The 17674-nt window shown below is 43.5% G+C and overlaps 1 long non-coding RNA gene across 4 annotated transcripts in view; it reads left to right on the top strand.

Annotated features, from left to right (window-relative positions):
* The first annotated feature begins 687 nt into the window (after positions 1-687).
* Positions 688-17674, top strand: part of LOC138743551 (uncharacterized) — a 38209-nt gene continuing 21222 nt past the window's right edge. For all 4 annotated transcript variants that reach the window (XR_011344948.1, XR_011344950.1, XR_011344949.1 and 1 more), the window contains exon 1: positions 688-856. This is a non-coding gene — a long non-coding RNA (uncharacterized lncRNA). The remainder of the gene's footprint in view (positions 857-17674) is intronic.

Below are 17674 nucleotides of genomic sequence, written 5' to 3'. Positions count from 1 at the left end.
ACTCCTTATAATTCACCTTCTGACATTATCCTGATATCTATGGCGATGGATTATCTCACAGATATCTCAATTCTTTCTATTCCCGTCCTGTAAGGACCAAGGCTGTTCCTCATCTCTAAAATATCCATTCTGACAATGAGGCTTCTGAACCTAATGCCTTTGAGATGCCTTCATTTAACTGTAACCGTGGATTCCCTTCTACTGCAGAAGATGGAGTTTTCAACGTTGTCTATTTCCTGCACTTACTCCCTCTGTTTTCATCCAATCAAAGTTAGCGTTTGTCTGGTTCTCACCTCATTTCTCGACACACCTCCGCATCCTCTGTCATCTCCACACTTTCAATGGAATCCCACCACCCAATAAATGTTTGCCTCCTCTCCTTTTCAGCATTCTGAAGGGACTAACTGCCTGATCCACGCAGTGTATTATTTCCTCTGCAACTCTTGGTCTCTCCATCAACAGAAATCTTTCTCTTTCCATCCCATCTTCCAGGAACTCAAGCCGCATTTCTGTGGTACTTCTTCTAACCTAGTGTGTTATATGATGTGGCCTCTCTGCACTAGACAAACCAAACACAGATTGGGTGACCAAGTGTAACACTGGTTGTTGTCATCTGCATCAGCCAAACATAAGACAATGGGACTAGTTTAATTGGGTTACCTCATGCTATTATACTACTGCTACACCACCACTAAGATCACGGGGATCTCCCTCCCATCTATCGATGATATCTACAGGGAGCAATGCTTAAAGAGAGCTGAAAGAATCATTGAGGACGCTTACTTTCCAGCCCACAGTATCTCTGAGACACTACCTTAAAGGAAGAGATACAGCAGGGCTCAGGGGCAAAACATTGGTAATGTATCTTTATCTTTGCTTCATAAAGAATGCTAGGTGACTTGTTGAGTTTAACCAGCATTTTTGTGCAAACTAAATCACAGCATTTGCAGATTTTCTTAATTAACAGGCAACATAAAAACCAGGAGTGCCATGCTGGGAAATAGGTTCTTCACACAGGTGGTGAGACTGTTGAACAATCCTATAAACTTGTAAATTATTTTTATGTATATTTATTTTGGATTGCTATGTATATATGCCACAGTGTATACGGTTTTGTGTGTGTGTGTGTGTGTGTGTGTGTGTGTGTGTGTGTGTGTGTGTGTGTGTGTGTGTGTGTGTGTGTGTGTGTGTGTGTGTGTGTGTGTGTGTGTGTGTGTATACAATAAAATATCAATAAACATTAACTTAATCTTGAATTTGTAACTGAGATGAAAGAAGCTTCTGGACCAGATTTAATTTTGTCACCTAGCACATCACACATGAATGAGTGCCATATTGCTCCATCAATATTTGGCATATTTATGTACCCAGGTTTTAAGATGAGCTAATCAGCTTGAGCAAGTGGGTAAAATTCAGCAGATTCAATACAATGAGGATAAATGAGAAGTGGGTATTGAAATAGACGATCTGTATGATTGAGTTAATTGGCAAAGCAGCCTTGAAGAGCTCCTTCATCTCTCTTCTCTCCTCCCCTCTCCCTTCTGTACCTCTTTATCTACTACCTCCTTCACATCCTCTAACCACCTCCTCCCCTCCATTTCATCCTACTCCCCCTATCCTCCCCTCCTCCTCACCCTCCATCTCCTACACCTCCTCCTGTTCCTGACATTCTCTGTAAATAACTGTATGGTTTCAGCTCTGTTATTTATTTCTCTTTCTTTGGACATTGTATGTGTTACGTCTCCTGTAGACGGTAAGAGTGTTGCCTTTATGAGTTTGATCCAGGTAAACAGCTTACTATGCACGCTCCTGAAGGTGCTGATGTGGTCATATTATTAGAGTCTGCCTGGTCTAGTGTTACATGGAAATGTTCAAATCTATGCCTTTGTGACCTCATTCTGACCTGCTGCTTAAACCAAAGCTAACTGATTAATACAAACCCACCATGACTAACAGTTCCAGACAGACTGAGTTATTCTGTGAACAGCAGCTGAAAACACTGCCTTCTTCTTATCTACAAGTCCTATATTTTAGCTGCAGCAGCTTCTACTTTTAAGCCCAATGAATGCCCCACAGGCAGCAACAAGATGGCATGAAAGAACTTCACTCTGTTCACGAGTTTTTTTTTCCAAGCTGGAAGTTAAATGACAGGGAGGGGTGGCTGGGAATTCTGAGGATAGGCTCTGTGTTATCCAAAGAATGAGAAGGTCGTAGCAAGTGTGGTGTTGTGCAACCATATCTCCTGTGGTAGCATACCATGGATTTAGGAAGGGAGGTCCCTGTTCCCGGCTGGGACACCAGCTGTCAGGACTAATCAGTCCTTGGTCATGAGCTGCAGATCCATCTGTGCTGAAATGCTTGGTCAGATGTGCATTTGGCCTACTGGCCTACTGCAGGGGGCAACCTCTGTACCTGCAGGAGTGTAAGGGGACAGGACAACACCTGGTCGGCTGTCAATCAGTCGGTCTGAAGGGATAAAGCCCCACCCGGTCGGGTGTCCATCACCCTCCAGGATATAAGCCTGCGCCGGCCTCCCGAAGCCTCACTCAGAGTTACTGCAGCTACAGCCAGCCTGGCTCTGTGGAAGTCTTTGTGGATTAAAGCTTGTTGTACAGTGTTTACCTTATGTGTGTCTGATTCTGTCTAACAGCGCACCACAAGCTTTGAGAATTGTTTAGCAATGTACACAGAAGTTAAAAGTATACCCCTCCACACAATTCCTACTAAGTGAAGACTTAAAACCTCAGGTTCTAATCTCCAAAACTTAATGCCCATCTTTTGGCACATCTCAGAGTCGGATCTTTCCCCTGCATTTTTTTTTGAATATTTTATTTATCATTTTCCAAATTTTTATCAACATTGTCAATGTCAATGTTAACAATATCAGCATTGACTACAATTTACAATTATCAATTCTATACAAGATTTTCTGCAGAGTTCAAGCTCTTTAGTCCCCCTCCCTCCCTCCCCACCCTCAACGTTTAACACTTAACTAACCACAGTCATACACAACATTCAAGACACTCACACAAAGGAATGAAGCATATATCAGGGGTTTATGGGTTTGTCACGACACAGCGGCCAGAGCTCAGGCTGTTTTCTTCTCTTGACTTTTCCTGGTTGGGATGGGATGCCACCCCCCCACCCACCACAACCGATTAAGGGGTAGAATATAAAGGTAGAGTGACGGACACAATGGCCAACACTATAATTGTGCTCCTATGGAATTTAAGTTTGGTTGTCAAATTTTTTTTAAAACGTGTCATACTTTTTTTTAAAGTTGTAAGTAATTTTCTCCAGGGGAACACAACTTTGCATTTCTGCATTCCAGCAAATAATGCTCAGGCAGGAGTCAGATTTCCAGGTAACCATTCCTGGCCACTGCCAATGCGATCATTATGGATTAGATTTGGAATTTGGACAGCTTCATTATAAGTCTTATGTTCATTATGTTTCCCAACAGGAACAGCTCTGGGTCCTGTGGGAATTCCTCACCTATGATTTTTTTTTTCCCAGGACTTGGCCTAGTGCCACCCAAAAGGGTCTCACCTTGGTACATGTCCAGGTTATATGCACAAAGGTTCTTGTCTCAATGACACATCTGAGGCATTGGTCTGATAATTCTGGTTTAGATTTATTCAATTTTTGTGACATCAGTTACAGCTGGTGTAGAAAGTTGTATTGCACAAGCCTGTACTGTGCATTAATGATTGCAGTCACGCTTGTCCGACGTAGGTCAGACCAGCACCGCTCATCAATCATTATTCCTAAGTCCGGCACCCATCTCTGCCTTGATTTGGGAAGGCCTGGTTTAGGTCCTTCTGCTTGGAACAAGAAATATATTACCGAGATGAACTTCCTTGTGCTCCCCCTTCAAATCATGGTCTCTATGTCATTGCACACTGGTAGGACCATAATTGGACCTAATTTGTCCTGCATAAAGTTCTTATCTGAAGGTAGCAGTGCAATGTCTTATTTGATAAATTATACTTATTCCTGAGTTATTCAAACATTAGCTGCCCCCGCTCATAACAGTCCTCTATAAATCTGACGCCATTATGACCTACCTCAATGGTATTAATCTATTGGAATCAGCAGTGTTATTTGGGAACAGCCCCACTTTGATTCCTACATATTGGTTAATTTTATTCCAAATGAAGATGATTATTTATTTTAGTGTAGGGCTGCCTGTTTTCACCAATAACAATTTAGTGTTCCATTATAAATAAAGTCCTCTACTATCTTCTCACCTACCCTGTGCAGATCAATTTGTGCCCAGGATGGTACACCTCCCCCTTTAAAGAGTGAGGTGATATATCTCAACTGGGCTGCCCAATAGTACTTCTTGAAGTCTGACATTCGTAATCTGCCCAGACTATAATCCCAGGTCAACTTTTCCATTCCATAGAAATGTGCTGGCAAATTTTGGAAGAATTCTTCCTGGCCTACTCTAAAACCCTTGATGTCTGGATCCTGGTGAATAGCTTCAGCTAGTGGCTCCATGGCTAGTACGAACAGGGCTGGAGATAGCGGGAACCGTTTTCTACTTGATCTTGTCAGTGGGAAAGCTAGGGAAATCTGTCCATTGGTTGCAACTTTAGCCTTGGACACATGGTACAGTGCCCTTACCCAATTTACAAAAGTTGGCCCTAACCCCAACTTTTCCAGCAATTTGAATAAAATGTCCCACTCCAATCGGTCAAATGCCTTTTCCCAGGGCTATAGCTAAACCTCTCTCATTTCTGGTTTGTGCCAGATTCATTATACTCAACAGTCTGCCAATGTTATCTACCACCTGTCCTTTTTTTTAAACACAAAACCCACTTGATTTTTATTAGTTTCAGCAAATGTTCGCAAATCTATTTGCCAGGGCTTTGGCAAGTAACTTATAATCTGTGTCTAACAGAAGATAGCGTTAGTGGATCTTTGTCCTTTTTAGGCATCAATGTAATGAGTGCTGTCAAAAGATTTTCAGGAGGGTATGGATCTCCATTGTCTGGTCGACTACCTCCATATAAAGAGGCATCAATAAATCTTTAAATACCTTATAAAACTCGGGTGGAAATCCATCCTCCCCTGAAGACTGGTTAGTCTGCAACAAATTCAATGCTTTACCTATCTCTTCTTCCGTGAAGGGAAGATCGAGGCCTTCCTGTTCTTCTGGGTCTAAATTTGGTAACTCTAATTTAGACGGGAACTTGCCGGCTTTATCAGACCTCCCTGTCAATTCTGATTATATAAGCCCTCATAGAATTCCCTGAAGATCTCTTTAATCTCTTTTGGCTTATGTGTGATCCTGCCATCCCCAGTTTGTATCATATTGATCATCCTTGAGGCCTGTTCTGTCTTCAACTGCCAAGAAAGGACTTTGTTGGCTCTCTCTCCCAATTCATAGTATATTTTGTTTTGACTGCATTATGGCCTGTTCATATGATACGTTTGGAGCGTATTTTATTTCAGTTTCTTTTATTTGTTAGAACCCTATAATGGTCCTCTGAACCTGATTTTTGAAATCCTTTTCTAGACAAGTAATTTCCTGTTCTAATTTGTCCACCTCCCTCATATATTCTTTTTTTTTAATTGTTTTGGTATATCCAATTATTTGGCCTCTCAAATATACTTTGAGGGTACCCTAAAGGAGGAATTTATCTGGAGTAGAGGTACAGTTGGTCTTCTATAACATGTCTACCTGCACTCTTATAAAACTACAAATCTCTGGCTTCTCTAACAGCAGTGTATTAAGATGCCATGTGTAGGCCATAACCTGCTTATCTGGCATTTCTATTGTTAATGTCAGGTGTGAATGATCTGAGAGAAGTCTCGCTGTGTACTCAGCCTCCATGATCCTACTCTCTACATGGGCTGAAGCCAAGAAAAAATCTATTCTAGAGTAAGAATCATGTTGTTTTGAGTAGAAGGAATAATCCCTTTCACTCAAATGTTTCTGCCTCCGTGTGTCTATCAAGTTCAGCTCCTTCATACAGTCAATGGTCACCCTCACTGCCTTTGTCTTAACTAAGAAAATAACTTTGTTGACTTATCTAAGACACGATCCAGACAAAAGTTAAAATCTCCTTTCCCTCTGCCAATCCCAGGAAAATGTCCCGTATGAACATCTCATTGTCAAAGTTGGGGGCATACACATTTACTAAGGTCCAGGATTCTGAATATATCTGAGAGTGCACCATTACAAATCTTCCTGTTCTATTATCACATTCTGCACTCTCACTGGACCATTCTTCCCTATCAGTATTGCCACCCCCAACCTTGCATTTGAGCTGAATGAGGAGGCTATTATCTGGTTCACCCATCTCTTTTTTAGTTTTTGGTGTTCCCGCTCCATTAAATGTGTTTCTTGGAGAAAGGTCAGATCTGCTCCCATTTTTAAAAAATGTGTGCCAAGACTCTTTTCATCTTCATCAGCCCATTCAAGCCATTAACGTTAAAACTAGTGTACTTTATACTCTTAGCCATTGCCCCAGAGACTCTGAAACCCATGTTTCCCCTGTACCTCCACCACCCCATATCCATTGTTCATCCAACCTTTTTCCTTTAGCCTTCTGCTCCAGCCCGCCGGGCCTGCGACAAACTCTGGGAAGATAAAACAAGAACAAGGTCCATGAACCCAAAAAGGACAGAAAAGAAAAAAAGTTCAACAAAAAAAGAAAAGGCAAGACGAACACAAAATATGACAACAAACCCCAACCCTGCACCATACACCCTTCTCCTATCCCCCCCTTATCCTCACCCCCTCCACCACGATCGCTTCTCCCATGCTGTCATAATTTCCCTGTTACTCAGCCTATTTGATCCACACCTCTCCCTTCCATCTTACCCCCTACCCCCACCCCAGAGTTCTCCCAGTTCCCTTCTCGTTTCACATGCATTTTTATAAACCCAGTATTTATCCATATTTACACCAAGATGTCTAACATTCTACTGTCGTTATTTACAGTGTCATACATTTGTTTCTATTCTTACTATCCTTCACCCTCCCCTCCCCCCAAGAGCACAGGTAATTCCTTAGCAAACTGCTGTACTTTTCCAACTTCCACCAAAAATTTCCTCCTCCCCCCCACCCCAGCCCCCGACAATACCATTTTCAGAGTGGCTGGATATCCAACATACCCTTTCTGCTTCACCAGCCTTTTGACTGGCTCATACTCTTTTCTGCACTTTAAAAGTACTGTGCCTATGTCAGGGAAGAAGAAGACCTTTTTCTATTGGTTTTCCATCCTGTAATGCAGCAGCTTCACCAGGACCAAATAGGGTCCCCGGGACCGGCTTCGGAATCGGTGACCAGTATGCCCTCTCCAATATATTTTCAGGGATACAGCTTTGAAAGAAATCTGTAGGGTTTTTTCTCCCTCAGTGTCTTCCTTCAATCCCATTATTTTTGTTATTTCTATGACTGTAGTTTTCTAGGCGTCCAACCTGCTCCCTGCATTTTATCTAATATTCCCCCCCCATGTCGTGGGCTTTTGTCCACAGCTTGGAGAGCCCATCTTCCGTGAGGCCCAAGGCCTTCAGTACATCTCGCAAGGTGTGTTCCGAGTCCTCCCCTTCCCTCACGGGACAAGTGTCCTCCAATGCTGCCGTTGCTGCCTCCGTTGCTGTCGTGGTTTCCCCTCCTTGTTGTCGCTCATGCCACTTGTACATGTCGTGTCCCCCAACTTGGCGCTGGACCTCATTGGACTCACTGCCTCCTGGTTCTGCTCCTCCTCTCCTGCTTTTCCTGGCGTCTCCGCCCCACCACCGTTGCTCCCATCGGCCATAGTGCGAGGATCGTGCCTAGCGTGAGAGCGCCTGACCCAGTGCTTCCGCTGCGAGGGGTGTGTTCCGAGTCCCTCCCTTGCCCTAAGCCACTCTGCGGGGCTCCTGCCATCTGCTTGCTGGTCTGGGGCAGTGTCACCTCCTCGGTCCTGGCTCTCCTGCAGAGTGAACTCCACAACAGACCTCGAGGCAGCTCCGCTATTTTCTTCACCATGAGGTACCTCAACTCGGTCTCCTGGCTTTGGGGCCGATACTTTACCAATCTTGCTTGTGGTTTTAATTTGCTTTGTCATTCTTCTGTTCTTGGCATCTTCCCACGTCACCAGTGAGCATTTTGGTTGTTGTTTTTATTTTTTTTTCTGGGTTTATTTTCTTGTAGATCTGGGAGCTCCAGGGTTCTATGCCCTCTCACTCTTCTCTTCCCTGCGCATTTTTAATACCTATTCCAAATCTGCAATGACTGTACAGTATCAGAAAAAGAACCAAACAGAAATAAAATTTACTTTTCTTGTTCGGTTATTTTAGTTCAGGAACACAGAGCACTCATGTAAATGTAAGGCAGGGGACAGTCATTTTGAAGCTTACTTACTTTGTGACTTCAATGCTGGTTGTTCCCCAGTGCCCGATCTAGTTGGGGTGGCACCATGGAGCCTCCAAATATGTGCCCTTAACTATCGCGCATGCACCAACTGAAGTACCATACACAAACCCACTGTGCATGTGCCAAATGACCCCAGAACGCCAACCTACTGCATATGTGTCAGCCAGAAGCACTCGTGCCTGCGCACAGAATATAAGATGGCCACACCCAGCCAATGGAGTCCAGGATGCCAACTAATAAGGTAAGTACACTTCTGCACATTTGGCCCTGACACCGTACGTCTAGCCGCCCTGACAGTGCCCCTTTGAGGTCTGCATCCTAAATGGTTGCCTAGTTGGCCTAATGGTAGCACTGGCCCTGCTGCTGCCTTGGAAAGTTAACCAACATACTGAAGGGCCTGTCACACCTCCGACACGCTCTCTTCTTCCTCTACAAATTAGGGAGAGGGCTCAATTGTGAAATCATGAATCAATCGGCATAAGACAGTTTCTCCCGAGGAGTTACCGGACTCCCAAGTGAATCTCACAAAAATGATCTCATGGTGCCCTTGCTTGGGGTAGGTGCTGCAGTAGAGCGTGACATTCCAAAACTTCCCAGTGGTTTTCCCTGAAAGATCTGTCTGTTGAACCTCCATTGGAATGGACCGAGTGCAGGTTCAACAACTCCACTCATATTCAAAGAGAGGACTTTCTGAGAGGGAGGAGGTGTAAATTATGGGTAATTTACTCTCTTTTGACATTGTTGCTTCAATTTAATTGTTTTAGTGTTTTATGTGCTTTAACATCTTTTAGAAAAAGTATGTTTTAAAACATTTTTGTAGTATGTTTAATATTTTTAATCACATTTTTAACATTGAGCGGTATGGTTAGCATAGCAGTTAGGGCCACGCTGTTACAGTGCCAGGAAACTGGTTCAAATCCTGCACTGTCTGTAAGGAGTTTGTACATTCTCCCTGTGTTTGCGTGGTTTTCCTTCCGATGCTCCTACCCTTCAAAACATATGGGGTTGTAGGTTAATTGGGGTACTTAAGAGGCATGGGCTCATGGGCCAGAAAGGTCTGTATTCAAGCTGTATGTCCAAATTAAATAAAATTAAATATTCACTTTCTGGGTGGATGGGTTTAATTTCCCTTCAATCAATCTTATATGATAGACAATTGGACTCAGTGCAAAACTGATCAGGTTGGAGATGCTACTTCGCAGAGGTTTTCACTAAGGTGCTTGTTTAAGGCAAGACTGAGCAGTGAAAGCTTTATGGAAATTCTGGGGTATTATTATTTACTTAGGTGATCCTAGAGCTCAGAACTTGAATGCTGGAGGTAAATATAGAACAGGACAGACACTTCAGCCCATGATGTTATGCCAACCAATGGAAACCTAATCAACAAACTAACCTTTCCTTACCTTACACTAATAACTCTCAATCATCTTATATCCATGTGCTTTGTCTAAGAATCTTTTTGAATAACTTATTGTACCAGCTTCCACCACCCCTGGCAATGCATTCCAAGCACTCACTATTCTGTGTAAAAAAAACTTACCCCTGTGCCGTCCCCCCTAAACTTTCTTCCCCTGACCCTGTACAGATGATGTTTTCTATTCTTGTTCTGGGAAAAAAGAAGGAGCTGGCTGTGCACCCTATCTATGCCACTCATAATCACCTAGTCATTAAGTCATCTCTCATCCTTCTTCATTCCAAAGAGAAAAACCCTTGCTCTGTTGACCTTGCCTCATAAGACACATTCTCCAATCCAGTCATCATACTGGGTAAATCTTCTCTGCACCCTTTCCATAGCTTCCACATTCTTCCTGTAATGAGACCAGAACTGAACACAATGTTCCAAGTGTGGTCCAACCAGAGTTTTTACAACTGGAACATTACCTCAATCCCCTGACTAATAAAGGCCAGAAGATCACAAGCCTTTTTAACTACCCTAACAAACTGCATGGCAATCTTGAGAGAGCAATGGATTTGGACCCAAGAAACCTCCGTTCTTATAGACTATTAAGAACCCTTCCAATTTCCATGTACTCTAACCAAGTTTGACCTTCCAAAATACATCACTTCACACCTCTAACCTTTGTGTCATTTGCAAAGTTACTGACCCATCCCTCTGCTTTCCTGGTCATTTATAAAAATCATCAAGGTCAGGGGTCCTAGAACAGATCCCCGTGGAACTCCATTAGTCACTGACTTCTGGAAAGAATACATTCACATCTACAACTACCCTCTGCTTTCTGCAGGCAAGGAAATTGAATCCACACAGCCAAGTTTCCATGGATCCCATGCCTCATGACTTTCTGAATGAGTCTACCATGGAGAACCTTGTCAAATGCCTTGCTAAAATTCACATACATATCTACCACCTAGGGTTACCATTAATCATCAATACTGACCAGACAGGTTTTATTAAAAATCATTATTATAATATACGTCGATTATTGAAATTTTTATATTTACCTGCCATTCCACCGACTGAATGTGTTCTCTTATTGGATGCAGAAAAAAAAAACATTTGATTGAGTGGAATGGGAATACAAGTTTGCTACTCTAAAGAAATTTATTTTGGTCCAATTTTTATCAAGTGGATTAAACTATTGTATTTATGCCCTGGTGCTTCAAATCATTCAAATTCACAACAATCAACATATTTTAGGCTTTACAGGCGAACTTGACAAGGTTGCCCTTTAAGTCCTTTGATCTTTTACCTGAGTCTGGACCCTATAGAACCTGTTCTGTGTGATAGCAGAGATTTTAGTAGTACAATTAGAGAAGGAATTGAACATAAAATCTCCTTATACGCAGATGATCTTTTGCTTTTTATTTCCAATCCTGAGATTTCTTTACCATGTATATTAACTTTATTTGCCCAATTTTGGGGTATAACATAAATTTTCATAAGAATGAATTACAACCATAAAAGGGCCTTTAGCAATTTATGCTAATTTCTCTTTTAAAATAGTTAAAGACCAAATCAAATATTTGGGAATCACAATTACAATAAGTTGTAAAAACTTATTGAAAGAAAAATTTTCAGAATTAACCAGACCAGAGAGTTGTTGTCCGGATGGTCACCCTTATGCATGACAATGATTGGATGTATTAATGCAATTAAAATGAACATTGTACTTACATCAATTTATTTAGTTAGTTACTCAGAAATTTCAATTAGGCGTGTGAGGCATGATCTTATCCCTCACATCGAGCCTCTATTTCATTCAATGCTCATAAATCCTGCCACAAGGAGAATCCTTTTCAATCGTTTGCTCACCACTGACTTAAGACTCACTAATCTATAATTCCTAGGATTCTCCCTATTATCTTTTATAAACAAGGGGATGACATTGCCCATTCTCCAATCCTCCAGGGGAGGTACTAGAGGATGCCTCACCTGTTTTATCAACCATTGTTCCCTTATCCTACCATCTTTTTTTTCTGTCAGTGGGACAAACCTATCCAGAACCATGCACAAAACATCCTTCACATTACTTCTGTGCTTTTCCCTGAGAACATCTGTTCCCAATTAATCCACCCAGTTCCTGCCTAATCCCATTGCAATGATCCTTTCCCCAATTAAACGTTTTCAAGATTCAATTTATTATCATGTAATAAAGACAGGGCAATATTACACAAAATTTGATTTCATCTGCCACAAAAAAGTCCCCTCAGAGACATTGTGTGCTCATGGATTCACCTTCAGTGCTCCCATAGCCCCTGCAGCGACACGCTATCAGCAGCCCAAGCTCGAGATCTGAACCTTCGACGATCAAGAATCCTTCAGCACCCTCATGCATCCCAGTTCTGATAACTGGTACCGTTCAGCCAGTCTTGAGCCAGTCTCCAGCAGTCTGCAGCCCGGTCTGAATCCCTTGACTGCAGTTAGCAGCAGCCCACAGTCCGCATGGTTTCCTCGCCTCGAGTCTCCAGCAGCCCTGCTGCCTGTGTGTTCTTCAGCCCCAGAGCCCCTCACTAGTCTGCTGCCAAAGCCTACTCTGCTTCTCCTTTTCAAACATGGGGGTGGTGTTCTCATTTTCCAGAGTCCTGCATCAGTCCTCTGGTTCCCCAGAATCTGCAATGCCTTGTGGCTGCTGCCGATGATAGGCACCACTATCTTGGGTCACAGGATTTTAAATAAAACCACTGTTAACTCCATTTACAGAGTTGATGGGAGTCAGACCGGGTGGCTGGCTGGACCCTGTGGAAGCACTGTGACTCCACTCACCATGGGTCCACACCAGTAGTAGCATTGCCGTTACATCAGCTCTGGCAGTGTCTCCATTTTACCATGTTGTGTACTCCTATCCTTGGCAATAGCTATACTAGAGTTGTGGTCACTTTCACAGAAATGCTCCTCTTCTGTGAGGTCTATCACCTGACCTGGTTCATGACCCAGTACAAGATTCAGTGTGGCCTTTCCTCTAGTTGGCATGTTCATATGCTGTGTCAGGAATCCTCTCTAGGGCACAGGCGACAAATTCTGCCCCATCTATCCTTCCTGTAGTAAGGAGATGCCACTAAATTTTTGGGAAATTGATGTCTCCCAATAACTACAACCCTGTTATTTCTGTGGCATGCCAAAATCTGCCTACTCAGAGTCCTGAGGACTATTTGGGGGCCCATAGACTACTCCCAATACACGATGCAATCCATGTTCTGCTCATCTCCCTTATTCTTAATACTTCTTTTGGCTTGGCTTCGCGGACGAAGATTTATGGAGGGGGTAAATGTCCACGTCAGCTGCAGGCTCGTTTGTGGCTGACAAGTCCGATGCGGGACAGGCAGACACGGTTGCAGCGGTTGCAGGGGAAAATTAGTTGGTTGGGGTTGGGTGTTGGGTTTTTCCTCCTTTGCCTTTTGTCAGTGAGGTGGGCTCTGCGGTCTTCTTCAAAGGAGGTTGCTGCCCGCCGAACTGTGAGGCGCCAAGATGCACGGTTTGAGGCGATATCAGCCCACTGGCGGTGGTCAATGTGGCAGGCACCAAGAGATTTCTTTAGGCAGTCCTTGTACCTTTTCTTTGGTGCACCTCTGTCACAGTGGCCAGTGGAGAGCTCGCCATATAACACGATCTTGGGAAGGCAATGGTCCTCCATTCTGGAGACGTGACCCACCCAGCGCAGCTGGATCTTCAGCAGCGTGGACTTGATGCTGTCGACCTCTGCCATCTCGAGTACTTCGACATTAGGGATGAAAGCGCTCCAATGAATGTTGAGGATGGAGCGGAGACAACACTGGTGGAAGCGTTCTAGGAGCCGTAGGTGATGCCGGTAGAGGACCCATGATTCGGAGCCGAACAGGAGTGTGGGTATGACAATGGCTCTGTATACGCTTATCTTTTTGAGGTTTTTCAGTTGGTTGTTTTTCCAGACTCTTTTGTGTAGTCTTCCAAAGGCGCTATTTGCCTTGGCGAGTTTGTTGTCTATCTCGTTGTCGATCCTTGCATCTGATGAAATGGTGCAGCCGAGATAGGTAAACTGGTTGACCATTTTGAGTTTTGTGTGCCCGATGGAGATGTGGGGGGGCTGGTAGTCATGGTGGGGAGCTGGCTGATGGAGGACCTCAGTTTTCTTCAGGCTGACTTCCAGGCCAAACATTTTGGCAGTTTCCGCAAAACAGGACGTCAAGCGCTGAAGAGCTGGCTCTGAATGGGCAACTAAAGCGGCATCGTCTGCAAAGAGTAGTTCATGGACAAGTTTCTCTTGTGTCTTGGTGTGAGCTTGCAGGCGCCTCAGATTGAAGAGACTGCCATCCGTGCGGTACCGGATGTAAACAGCATCTTCATTGTTGAGGTCTTTCATGGCTTGGTTCAGCATCATGCTGAAGAAGATTGAAAAGAGGGTTGGTGCATTGAAATAAATACACTTCAACCCTCAAACTGACTTTATGTATGCTTCCTCCACTCCTTATCTTTCCTCACAAACAATCTTATTGCACATTGCATCAACCTTTCTACTATCTGCCTACTCTCTTTCTCCTTCTGGTTCCCATACTCCTACCAAACTAGTTTGAAACCCTCCCAGAGGAGTTCTAGCAAACCCATCCGCATGGATATTAATACCCATCTAGTTCCCACCGCAACAGGTCCCACCTTCCCTGGAAGAGTGCTCAATGATCCGACACTATTACAGAGCCGGTGGTCCAGGTTTGAATCCAGCAGTGTGTGTAAGAAATTTGTATGTTCTCCCTGTGTCTGGGTGGGTTCTCTCTCAGTACTTCAGTTTCCTTCCACCTTTCAAAGTCTATGGGGATTGTAGGTTAATTGGAGTATTTGGGCAGCATGTGATCATCTCAGGTCATTCCCCTCAACAGTATCAAAAATGGATTACATGTTATTGAAGGTAACAGCCAAAGGGATACCTTGCATTGACTGCCTGTTCCTTTTCCCTCTCCTGACAGTCACCCAGCTATTTAATTCCTCCCTCCTAGAATATAGAACAGGGCCTTTGGTCCACAATGTTGTTCTGATCTATATAAACCTACTCTACATCAATCTAACCCTTCTATCACAGCCCATAATTCTGTGACCCATTTGTCTTGTGTCCATGTACCTATCTAAGAGTCTTTTAAATGTCCCTATTATACCTGCGACCACCACTTACATTCCAGGTAGCCATCACACTTTGTGTGTAGAAAAAAAATCTACCCCTGACGTCTCCCCTAAACTGTCTTTCAGTATTGACCATTGCCACCCTGGGAAAGAAGGTGCTGGCTGTCCGCTCTCATAATCTTATACATCTCTGTTGCTCCAAAGAGAAAAGCCCTAGCTGGGTCAACCTTGCTTTATAAGACATATTCTCCAATCCAGGTAACATCTTGATAAATTTCTGCATCCTCTTCAAAGTTCTCATGTCCTTCCTATAATGAAATGACCAGAACTGAACACAATGCTCCAAGTGTGGTCTAAACAGAGTTTTGGAGAGCTTCCACATTACCTCATGTGTTTTGAACTTAATTCCCCGACAAAAGCTAGAGGTAAAAGAGGACATCTGCTGTTTGTGTGGTGAATTTGAGTGAAATATAAAACTGCAGACACTGATTGTTGTAAAAACACAGAGATGTTGGAGAAACTCAGCAGTATCCATGGGAGGTAGATACATTACCGATGTTTCGGGCCTAAGGCTTAAGCAAAAAGGAGGCAGGCATCTTAATTAAAGACTAACGGGGAAGATTAAGATTAAAGGGAAGAATGGAAGGGGAGGAGTCCAGACCAACAGCCAAAAGGTGGTAATTGGATATGGTAAGAGGAAAGGTAAGAATTGATTTTAGCTCTGTGATAAGAGACAGAGGGAAAAGGGGGAGAGAGAAAGCAATCAAAAACAAGAATATTAGGAAGAAGCTGTGAATGAGGGAGATGGGGAGTTTTACGGAAACTGAAAAGTCTACGTTCATGCCAACCACTTGGAAGTTGCTCAGACAGCAGTAGATGAAGTGTCGTTCCCCCAATTTGTTCGTCATTTCAGTCTGGCAGTGCATGAGACCATGGACAAACATGCCAGCTAGGGAATGGGATGGGGAATTGAAATGAGTGGCCACTGGAAGATCCACATTATTGAGGTGGACAGAGCTGAGGTCTGCGTCCTGTCTCTCCAATGTAGAGGAGAACCATAGTGGGATCACCGGATGCAGTAGATGACAAGTGAAATGATGTTTCGCTTGGAAGGACTATTTGGGGGCCTGAATGATGGTGTGGGAGGAGGTGTGGGCACAAGTGGAGCATAACCTGTGGTGACAGGGGTAGATGTCAAGGGGCCAATTAGAAGTGGACAAGAAAGTCACAGAGGGCACAGTTGCTTGGAAGATGAAGAGGGAAAAGAGGGGAATATGTGTCTGGTGGTGGGATCATGTAGTAGGTGATGTAAATGGTGAAGAATGATAGGTTGGACCCAGAAGCTGGTGGGGAATCCTGTCCTTGTTGGGGTGGAGAGGCCAGGGCAGATGTGCAGGTAATGGAGGATATGGGGATGAGGTAGATGGTGATAGAGGGAAAGTTGTTTGAAGTACAAGGACATCTCTAATGATCTGGCCTGGAAGTCCTCGTCCTGGGACCAGATAGAGGAATTGAGAGGAAATTGGTGAATTTGATTCTATTTATGTACTGTTGCATTCATTAGTCGCCACACAATAATGTTTTAAATCTGGGAGGGTATTTCAGGTTAATACACACAAAATATCCAATATCTTTTGGAATTGACATGCAAATCTCAGTGACACAATGCCTGCATGAAGTTGTAACTGAACCAAATATCAGTCCAAAGTTTTTTGCTGATAAGCCATCATAACCAAAATAAAATCAAGTCAGGAACCTCATTGACTCCAATCTATGTTGTGTTCCTACGCTGATGCACCATTCCTCACAGGATGCACTTGTGACTTAACTAAACTGGTGGGAAAGCAAGTGACAGACGAAGTCTTGAGTGATTTCTGACCATCTCCAGAGAGATTTACAGCACAGGAACAGGCCTTATAGCCAACTCATCCATTCTGGCTGAGTTGTCTACATGAGCAAGTCCCATTTACCTGCATATCCTTTCCCATTGATGGACCTGTCTGAATGTTTTAGACTTGGTAACTGTTCACACCTCTATTACTTCTTCTGACAACTCATTCAATTCTGTGCAAAAAGAAATGTTGCCCGCATGTCCCTTTTAAATCTTTCCTCTCTCATCTTAAATCTATGTTCTTTCATCTTAGGTTCCTCTAAGCTGGAAAAAAGACTTTGACTACTTTCCCTTTTCATGCCTCTCATGATTTTATAAGGTCAGCCCTCATCCTCCTATGCTCCAAGAAAAGACCCAGCCATCACTCAAGCAAGCTAATCCCATTAATATTAGTGAATCTTTTCTGCACTCTTTCCAGTTTAGTGATATCTTGTCCATAGCTGATTGACCAGAATCTTGCCCTCTATTCTAATTCACTGTTAAGATTGTGTTTCTCTCATCTTCCCAGCAGGTTCAAAACTTGCATTCTCTGTTCTGATGCCAGGCCAGTTTTCTGGGTTTTTTAGGAGTTTGTGGAAATGTCATTGCTGGACTCCATATTTGTTGCATCAGTATAAAGTTGGCAGTGCTGAGGAATAACTTCCATCTCACTACCAAGGAGCTAAGAGCCACAATAAAGGGGTAAAAGAGGCCTTGAAGTTCTCACAGCTCCTCTTCATTGGAGGGCTTGGTCAATAAGGTTGGTGAGGAATGGTGGTTTGGCTTTCCCATACTGGTTTAGTTCTCTCAATAGAACATTAAATCTGGGGAGGAGGGGTACAGGAGCAAGGGAACAAGATTCAGGTGGGGATCAATGCAATTCCCA

Source organism: Narcine bancroftii, chromosome 9 (assembly GCF_036971445.1).
Source record: "Narcine bancroftii isolate sNarBan1 chromosome 9, sNarBan1.hap1, whole genome shotgun sequence".
Taxonomy (NCBI): domain Eukaryota; kingdom Metazoa; phylum Chordata; class Chondrichthyes; order Torpediniformes; family Narcinidae; genus Narcine; species Narcine bancroftii.
Note: the sequence above shows the minus strand (reverse complement) of the source record. Positions and strands in the feature narration are given on the sequence as shown.